The sequence below is a fragment of the Macrotis lagotis genome, chromosome 5 (assembly GCF_037893015.1).
Source record: "Macrotis lagotis isolate mMagLag1 chromosome 5, bilby.v1.9.chrom.fasta, whole genome shotgun sequence".
Taxonomy (NCBI): Eukaryota; Metazoa; Chordata; class Mammalia; order Peramelemorphia; family Peramelidae; genus Macrotis; species Macrotis lagotis.
The window spans coordinates 28,908,675-28,917,968 of record NC_133662.1 but is presented as its reverse complement, the minus strand read 5'-3'; the positions used below and the strand labels follow the sequence as shown (position 1 = coordinate 28,917,968).

The window sequence follows — 9,294 nt, the reverse complement described above, 5'->3', positions numbered from 1 at the left end:
TAAGAGAGAACTTCACAGTGTCCCACTTAGAACCCTAAGAGAAAGTATAGGTAATTAAATCAGAAATGACTACGGGCAGAGAGTGGGAACCTTCTTAGAAGGGCTGGACTTAATGCAAACTTCAGTTAACAAGAGTTTTTGTACCCTGGATGGGGAGTTAAATTGGGGAGGGTGTAGGAGAGAGTATGCTTGGGGGGTACAAAAGGTTAATGAAATGATTTAGTTTTTGGATGAAATTTTGGGACATGAGGACTGGGTATACTTAGAGGGTTCTTGAAAAGGGGGTAAGGCATGAAATGCTTATAATTTGATGTAATTCATGACTCTTGAGTATATTTCTTTTTTTGTCAAAGAATATGAATTTTTATTTTTATGATAAGCTTAAAATTGCAACCAAACAGGCAAAATAAGGAATAAATGCACAAGTACAAATGTCACACTATTTTCTCTTATAAAAAAGATTTTTTAAATTTATTTTACATTTTACAATTTTTCCCCAATCTTACTTCCTTCACCCCACCCCCCACAGAAGGTAATTTGTCAGTCTTTACAATGTTTCCAGGGTATACATTGATCCAAATTGAATGTGACGAGAGAGAAATCATATCATTAAGGAAGAAACATAAATTAAAAGAGAAAGCAAGATCAGATAATAAGATATCAGTATTTTTTTTCTAATTTATAGGTAATAGTCCTTAATCTTTGTTCAAACTCCACAGTACTTTCTCTGGATAAAGATGGTGTTCTCCATTGCAGACAGTCCCAAATTGTCATTGATTGTTGCACTGATGGAATGAGCAAGTCTATCAAGTTTGATCATCAATGCCATGTTGCTGTTAGGGTGTACAGTGTTTTATTGGTCCTGTTCATTTCGCTCAGTATCAGTTCATGCAAATCCCTCCAGGGTTCCCTGAAATCCCCCCCCCCGCCCCGGTTTCTAATAGAACAATAGTGTTCCATGAATACATATACCACAGCTTGTTGAGCCATTTCCCAATTGAAGCACATTTACTTGATTTCCAGTTCTTTGCCAATAAAAACAGGGCTGCTATGAATATTTTTGATCAAGTGATGTTTTTACCCATTTTCATCATCTCTTCATGGTATAGATCTAGTAGTGGTTTTGTTCAGTCAAAGGGTATGCACATTTTTGTTGCCTTTTGGGTATAGTTCCAGAGTGTTCTTCAGAAAGGTTGGATGAGTTCACAGCTCCACCAATAATATATTAGTGTTCCAGATTTCCCACAATCCTTCCAACAATGATCATTGTCCTTTATGGACATATTGGGCAGTCTGAGAGGTGTGAAGTGGTAGCTCAGAGATGTTTTAATTTGCATTTCTGTAATAAGTAAATAGTTAGAACAATTTTTCATATGACTATGGATCACTTTGATCTCCTCATCTATAAATTGCCTTTGCATATCCTTTGACAATTTGTCAATCGGGGAATGGCTTATTTGGGGGGTTAAATTTGACTCAGTTATCTGTATATTTTAGAAATGAGAAAAAAAGAAATGAGTCCTTTGTCAGAAATACTAGTTGTAAAGATTGTTTTCCAGTTTACTAAATTCCTTTTGAACTTGGTTACAGTGGTTTTGTCCGTGAAAAAAACTTTTTAATTTAATGTAATCAGAATCATCCAGTTTGTTTTTAATGACCTTCTTCATCTCTTCCTTAGTCATAAACTGCTTCCCTTTCCATATATTTGAGAGGTAAACTACTCCTTGCTCTTCTAGTTTGATTATAATGTTTTTATGTATAAATCCTGTATTAATTTTGTTATTATTTTGGTATAGGGTGTGAGGTGTTGGTCTAATCTAAATCTCTTCCATACTAACTTCCAATTTTCCCAGAAGTTTTTGTTGAAGATAGAGTTTTTTATTCCCCAATAGCTGAACACTTTGGGTTTATTAAACAGCAGATTACTATAATCATTTCCTGCTATTGTACTGAGACTATTCCACTGGTCCACCACTCTATTTCTTAGCCAATACAAAACAGTTTTGATGACTGTTACTTTTTAAATATAATTTTAGATCTGGTAGCACTAAGTCACCTTCTTTTGCATTTTTTTCATTGAATCCCTGGAAATTCTTAACTTTTTATTTCTCCACATGAATTTACTTATCACCTTTTTCTAACTCATTAAAGTATTTTGGAGGGGATTTTTATTGGTAGGGCACTAAACAGGTAATTTGGTTTTGGTAGAATTCTATTTATCATCTTAGCTCAACCTATCCATGAGCAGTTGATGTTCACCCAGTTATTAAAATCTGATTTTATTTGTGTGAGAAGTGTTTTGTAATTGTTTTCAAAAAGTTTCTAAGTCTGCTTTGTCAGGTAGACTAAGAGGTATTTTATATTATCTCAAGTTACTTTGAATAGGATTTTTCTTTCTAACTCTTCCTGCTGTATGTTACTAGTCATATATAGAAAAGTTGAGGATTTATGAGGGTTTATTTTATATCCTGCAACTTTGCTAAATTTGTTAAATCTTTTCCAGTAGATTTTTTGAATGATTTGTTGGGATTCTCTTGGTATAACATCATGTCATCTGCAAAGAGTGAAAGATTTGTCTCCTCCTTCCCAGTTCTAATTCCTTCCATTTCTTTTTCTCTAATTTCTGAAGCTAACATGTCTAATATGATATTGAATACTAGTGGGTATAATGTGCATTCTTGTTTCACCCTTGATCTTGGGAATGCCTCTAGTCTATACCTGTTCAATATAATGCTTTTTGATGGTTTCAGATAGATACTGCTTATTATTTTAAGTACACATTAATTTCTATATTCACTAATGTTTTTTGTGGGAATGGGTGCTATATTTTGTTATAAGCTTTGTCAACATCTATTGATATAATCTATGATTTCTGATAGGTTTGTAATTGATGTAATTTATTGTAGTAACAATTTTCCAAAAATTCAACCAACCCTACATTTCTGGGATAAATCCTACTTGTTCAAAGGTATATTCCTTTGTATCCCCATTCAATTTCCTTCACAAGTTTGTCCTAGTGACATCTTGTTAATCATTTTTTTAAGATTTTTGCATCTATATTAATCAGGGAGATAGGTCTATAATTTTCTTTCTGTTTTAACTCTTTCTGGTTTTGTTATCAGCATCAGATTGGTGTCATAGAAAGAGTTAGGCAGAGTTCCATCTTCCCCTATTGTTCCGAAGAGTTTATATAGATTTGGAACCAATTGTTCCTTAAATGTTTGATAGAATTCACTTGTAAATCCATGAGGCCCTGGAGAATTTTTTCTTGTGCAGTTTAATGATGGTTTGTTGAATTTCTTTTTCTGAGATACAGTTGTTTAGGTATTTAATTTCCTCTTCATTTAACCTGGGCAACTTTTATTTTTGTAAATATTCATCCATTTCACTTGGATTGTCAAATTTATTGGCATAGAGTTGTTCAAAATAATTCCTAATTTTTACTTTAATTTCCAGATCATTGGTTCTGAGTTCACATTTTCCATTTATGAAACTAGCAATTTGGTTTTCTTCTTTTTTAAATCAAATTGACAAGGTTTATCAATTTTATTGTTTTTTTATAAGACCAACTCTTGGTTTTAATTATTAATTCAATAGGATTTTTTGCTTCTGCTTTTAATAATTTCTATTTTAATTTTTAGTATTTCTAATTTGGTATTTAATTGAGTGTTTTTAATTTGTTTTTTGTCTAATTCTTTTTCAGCTGCATGTTTACTTCATGGGTTTCCTCTTTCTCTATTTTATACATGTAAGCATTTAAAGATATAATATATCCCCTGACAGCCACTTGGAGTGAATCCCATAGGTTTGGTACATTGTTTCATTATTGTCATTATCTAGGAGAAATAATTAATTATTTCTATAATTTTCTGTGTGATCCACTCAATATTTTTAAAATTTTCCAATTAGTTTTGGCTCTATATCTTCCTGGCCCAATATTGCCTAAGATTTTTATTGCATTATGATCTGAGAAAGATGTATTCACTATTTCCTCCTTTCTGCAATTGATAGTTAGGGTTTTATGCCCCAGTACATGGTCAATTTTTGTATAAGTGTCATGTACTGCAGAAAAAAGGTATATTCCTTTGTATCCCCATTCAATTTCCTTCATAAGTTTGTCATATCTAGGTTTTCTAACAATCTATTTACCTCCTTGACTTCTTTTTATTGTTTATTTTATGATTAGTGGTTTCCACTAGTAGAGTTTTGCTTTCTATATCTTCCTATAGCTCTTTCAACTTCACCTCTAAGAATTTGGATGCTATATCATTGGGTAGATACATGTTTAATATTGAAATTACTTTATTGTCTATGGTACCTTTTAGAAGGATGTAGTTTCCTTCCTTATCTCTTTTAAAGCTATCTATTTTAGCAGCTGCTTTGCCCAAGATAAGGATTGTTGTCCCTTTTTTTTCACTTCAGCTGAACAGAATATATTTTGCTCCAACCTTTTATTTATACTCTATATGTATGTCTCTGCTTCAAATTAGTTTCTTGTAAGCAGCATTTTGAAGGATTGTTTTTAATACAATCTGCTATTGGCTTACATTTTAAGGAAGAGTTCAGCCCATTCACATTCAAAATTACAAATTACTCTTTATTGCCCTACATGCTATCTTCCATCTGTTTGTATTTCCCCCCCTTTTTTTCATTTTATCCATATTTCCCCAGGTATATTAAGTCCAAACTTTTTTTCTCTTCAGTACTTTCAGGAATGTCTGTAATTCTCAGTTTGTCCCTCCTCAATCTATTCTCGAGGTCAATGTTTTTGCTGATGAGGTATTTTACATTTTCTTTTTTTTCTATATTTTAGCTTTGTTTAACAGACTCTTGCCATCTCATGAAGTCATTAATTTCCATAGATTCCATTCTTTTTTAAGAGAAGAATTTTCTTCATTTATCTTTTGCAACTCCTTTTCATATTGGTCAATTCTATTTTTATAAGAGTATTCCATTTGACTAATTGAGGTTTGAAGAGAATTGTTTTCTTGTTGCAAGGTGTTAATTTTCTCTCCCAGGTTTTTCTAACTGATTTTCAAACTCCTTCCTATTTCCTGAAGGAAGTCTTTCTGCACTAGACCCCAGATCATATTCTCCTCAGAGGTTCTAGTTCTCTCTGAGTTAGTGTCTTTTCCTTCCAAGGATTTTTCTATGGAATCTCCTACAGACCTTGTTTGGGGAAGGGGTTCATTCACAGTGGTTTGGTGTAGGGATCCCGAGAGGCTTTATTCAATAAGTGAAATTTCTCCAGATAACCAGTAGGGAGTGATAGAGATTTTGCTCACTTCAGCTGGCCACTAGGGTGTGCTGGCTGCTTTCTCTGGAGTGTCTGTCACCTTCATTGAGGTCCTTTTGCCTTGAGTCAATGGTGGGCTTTACTCTAGGCTGAGGTCATTCCTTGAGATTGTCAACTGGGCTGATTCTTCTGCTCACACACCTGGGCCTGAGGCAGAATTAGTCTGCAAATGTTTGATCTGGGAAGAGGCCACAGAAGCAATGGAAGCATGGACTCTGAGTTCCTCAGACCAGAGGAGCCCAGGGATGGTGTCCACAGCTCTCCTGCCCTGGAACTCTCCCACTAGCCCTGTCTGCAAGCTCCCCAGGGACAGCACCAACACCAGTGCTTCTGCTCCCTAGTTGACTCAAGCCTCTTCTGTCTAGGCCCACCACTGATCCAGCAGGTCTGGCTCTCAGGCCCTCAGACTCCATCTCCAATTCAGCTGCTAATCTGGTTGATCCCGGGATGATCCTGCCTCTGAGCCCAGACTCACCCACCCAAATTCGTCCAGTGCTGCTGGGGGAGATAAATGCTGAAGTAGATGTTCTTTCTCCTGGCTTTTCTTTCTGGGTTTTGTGGGTCAGATTTCTTTTAAGAGATTTGTTTCATATGATAGATGGGGAAAGATCAGGAGACTTTAGAACTGTGCCTGTCTTCTCTCCGCCAGCTTGCCTATCTCACTAAGGTGGTTTTTAACATGTTACTTTTTTTAAATTTATTTTTATTAAAGATAATATTTGAGTTTTACAATTTTCCCCCAATCTTGCTTCCCTCCCCCCAACCAAAGATAGCACTCTGTCAGTCTTTACTTTGTTTCCATGTTATACCTTGATCCAAATTGTGTGTGATGAGAGAGAAATCATATCCTAAAAGAAAACAGAATTCTCAGAGGTAACAAAATCAGACAATAAGATATCTGTTTTTTTTTAAATTAAAGGGAAAAGTCCTTGTGATTTGTTCAAACTCTAAAGGTCATTATCTGGATACAGATGTTACTCTCCTTTGCAGACAGCCCAAAATTGTTCCCAATTGTTGCACTGATGGATGGAATGAGCAAGTCCTTCAAGATTGAACATCACTCCCATGTTGCTGTTAGGATGCATAGTGTTTTTCTGCTTCTGCTCATCTCACTCAGCATCAGTTCATGCAAATCCCTCCAGGTTTCCCTGAAATCCTGTCCCTCCTGGTTTCTAATAGAATAGTGTTCCGTAACATATATATACAACAGTTTGCTAAGCCACTCCCCAATAAGAAGGACATTTACTTGATTTCCAATTCTTTGCCACCACAAACAGGGCTGCTGTAAATACTTTTGTACAAGTAATGTTTTTACCCTTTTTCCTCATCTCTTCAGGATATAGACCCAGTTCTGGTATTGCTGGGTCAAAGGGTATGTACATTTTTGTTGCCCTTTGGGCATAGTTCCAAATAGCTCTCCAGAAGGGTTGGATGAGTTCACAGCTCCACCAACAGTGTAATAGTGTCCCAGATTTCCCACATCCCTTCCAACAATAATTGTTATTCTTCCTGGTCATACTGGCCAATCTGAGAGGTGTGAGGTGGTACCTTAGAGAAGCTTTAATTTGCATTTCTCTAATAATTAATGATTTAGAGCATTTTTTCATATGGCTATGGATTGCTTTGATCTCCTCATCTGTAAATTGCCTTTGCATATCCTTTAGACATTTGTTTTAAAAATATTACTGAATTTTGTAGAATTCACTTGTGAATCCATCAGGCCCTGGAGATTTTTTTTAGGGAGGTTAATAATGGCTTGTTGAATTTCTTTTTCTGAGATAGGGTTGTTTAGGTATTTAATCTCTTCTTCATTTAACCTGGGCAATTTATATTTTTGTAAATATTTATCCATTTCACTTAGATTATCAAATTTATTGGCATAGAGTTGGGCAAAATAATTTTGAATTATTTAATTTCCTCCTCATTGGTGGTGAGTTCACCTTTTTCATTTATAATACTAGCAATTTGGTTTTTTCCTTTCATTTTTTAATCAAATTTACCAGAGGTTTATCCATTTTATTGGTTTTTTCATAATACCAACTTTTGGTTTTATTTATTAATTCAATAGTTTTTTGCTTTTGCTTTTATTAATTTCTCCTTTAATTTTTAGAATTTCTAATTTGGTATTTGATTGGGCATTTTTTATTTGTTCTTTCTCTAATTTTTTTAGTTGCATGTTTAGTTCATTGATTTCCTCTTTCTCCAATTTATTCATATAAGCATTTAGAGCTATAATATATCCCCTGAGAGTCACTTTGAATGAATCCCCTGTGTTTTGGTTTGTTGTTTCATTATTATCATTATCTAGGATAAAATGGTTAATTCTTTCTATAATTTGATTTTTGGTCCACTCATTTTTAAAATGTGTTTATTCAGTTTCCAATTTGTTCTGGGTCTATATCTCCTTGGCCCAGTATTGTCTATCACTTTTATTTCATTGTGATTTAAGAAAGATGTATTCACTCTTTCTGCCTTTCTGCAGTTGATCATTAAGTTTTTATGCCCTAGTACATGGTCAATTTTTGTATAAGTTCCATGTACTGCAGAGAAAAAGGTATATTCCTTTCTATCCCCATTCAATTTCCTCCATAAATCTACCATATCTAATTTTTCAAACAATCTATTTACCTCCCTAATTTCTTTCTTGTTTGTTTTATGATTTGATTTATCTAGATCTGATAGTGGGAGGTTGAGGTCTCCCACTAGTAGAGTTTTGCTGTCTATGTCTTCATGTAGTTCTTTCAGCTTCTCCTCTAAGAATTTGGGTGCTGTCTCACTGGGTGCATATATATTCAATATTGAAATGACTTTATTGTCTATGTTACCTTTTAGGAGGATAAAGTTTCCTTCCTTATCTCTTTTAATGCTATCTATTTTTGCTGCTGCTTTGTCTGAGATAAGGATTGCTATCCTTTTTTTTCACTTCAGCTGAACAGAATATATTTTCCTCTAACCTTTCACCTTTGCTCTATATGTATCTCTGTGCTTCAAATGAGTTTCTTGTAAGCAACATATGGTAGGATTCTGGTTTTTAATCCACTCTGCTATTTGCTTACGTTTTAAGGGAGAGTTCATCCCATTCCCATTCAGGATTATGATTACTAATTCTTTATTGCCCTCTGTGCTATCTTCCCTCCCTTTTATCCATATTCCCCAGTACTTTGTTTCTGAATACCACCCCCTTCCGTGTGTTTACTCTCCTATATCATACCCTCCCCTTTCTTTCCCCTTTCCCTTTTTCCCTTTTCCCTTCCCTTCCTTTTGTTATTTCCCCTTATTTCCCACACTCCCCTTCCCTTTCTCCATCCCCCCCTTCCTTTTTCCCCTTTTAATACTTGAAAGTTTAGATGTTTTATAACTTAACTGAGTATGTGTAGGTTGACTTTAAGCCAAGTCTGATGAGAAGAAGATTCAGGTGTTTCTCCTCTGCTCCCTTTTTCTCCTCTATTACCATAGGTTTTTTGTACCTCTTAGTGTAATGAGATTTGTCCCATTCAATCCCCTCCCTCCTCCCGTCTCTTTCCTGTCCCCATTTTTAGGTAGGTAGTGTATTTTTTTTAGATCATTCTATCTAAGTCATAGAAAATTCTGAGTGTCTGTCCCTTCTAGTTCAGTATATTCTATTGAATAGAGTTAAAATTCCTGAGAGTTATTAGAAAAATATGGAACTCTTCACAAATTTCCATGTCATCCTTGTGCAGGGGCCATGCTAATCTTCTCTGCATCATTCCAATTTTAGTATATGTGTTGCCCAAGCGAGTACAACATGTTATTTTCTTCAGCATTTCTTTGGATTTCCTTGTCTAAGCTGCTGGCTTCATTTTCATGTTTTTCCTGCATCTCTCTCAGTTTTCCACAATTTTTCTTCTATCTCCCTTACTTGATTTTTCAAAATATTTTGTGAGCTCTGTCATACGCTGAGCCCAACTTCTAGATTTCTTGGAGTCTTTATATATGGAAGTTTGGAATTTTTCATGTTCATATTGAAAATTTTGTTC

At 34.8% G+C, this 9,294-nt stretch overlaps 1 non-coding gene across 1 annotated transcript; it reads right to left on the bottom strand.

Moving 5' to 3' along the window:
- Positions 1-8,952: 8,952 nt before the first annotated feature.
- On the bottom strand, positions 8,953-9,059 carry LOC141490372 (U6 spliceosomal RNA). Its single transcript, XR_012469199.1, has one exon. It is a non-coding gene; the product is annotated as a U6 spliceosomal RNA (small nuclear RNA).
- Positions 9,060-9,294: the final 235 nt, after the last annotated feature.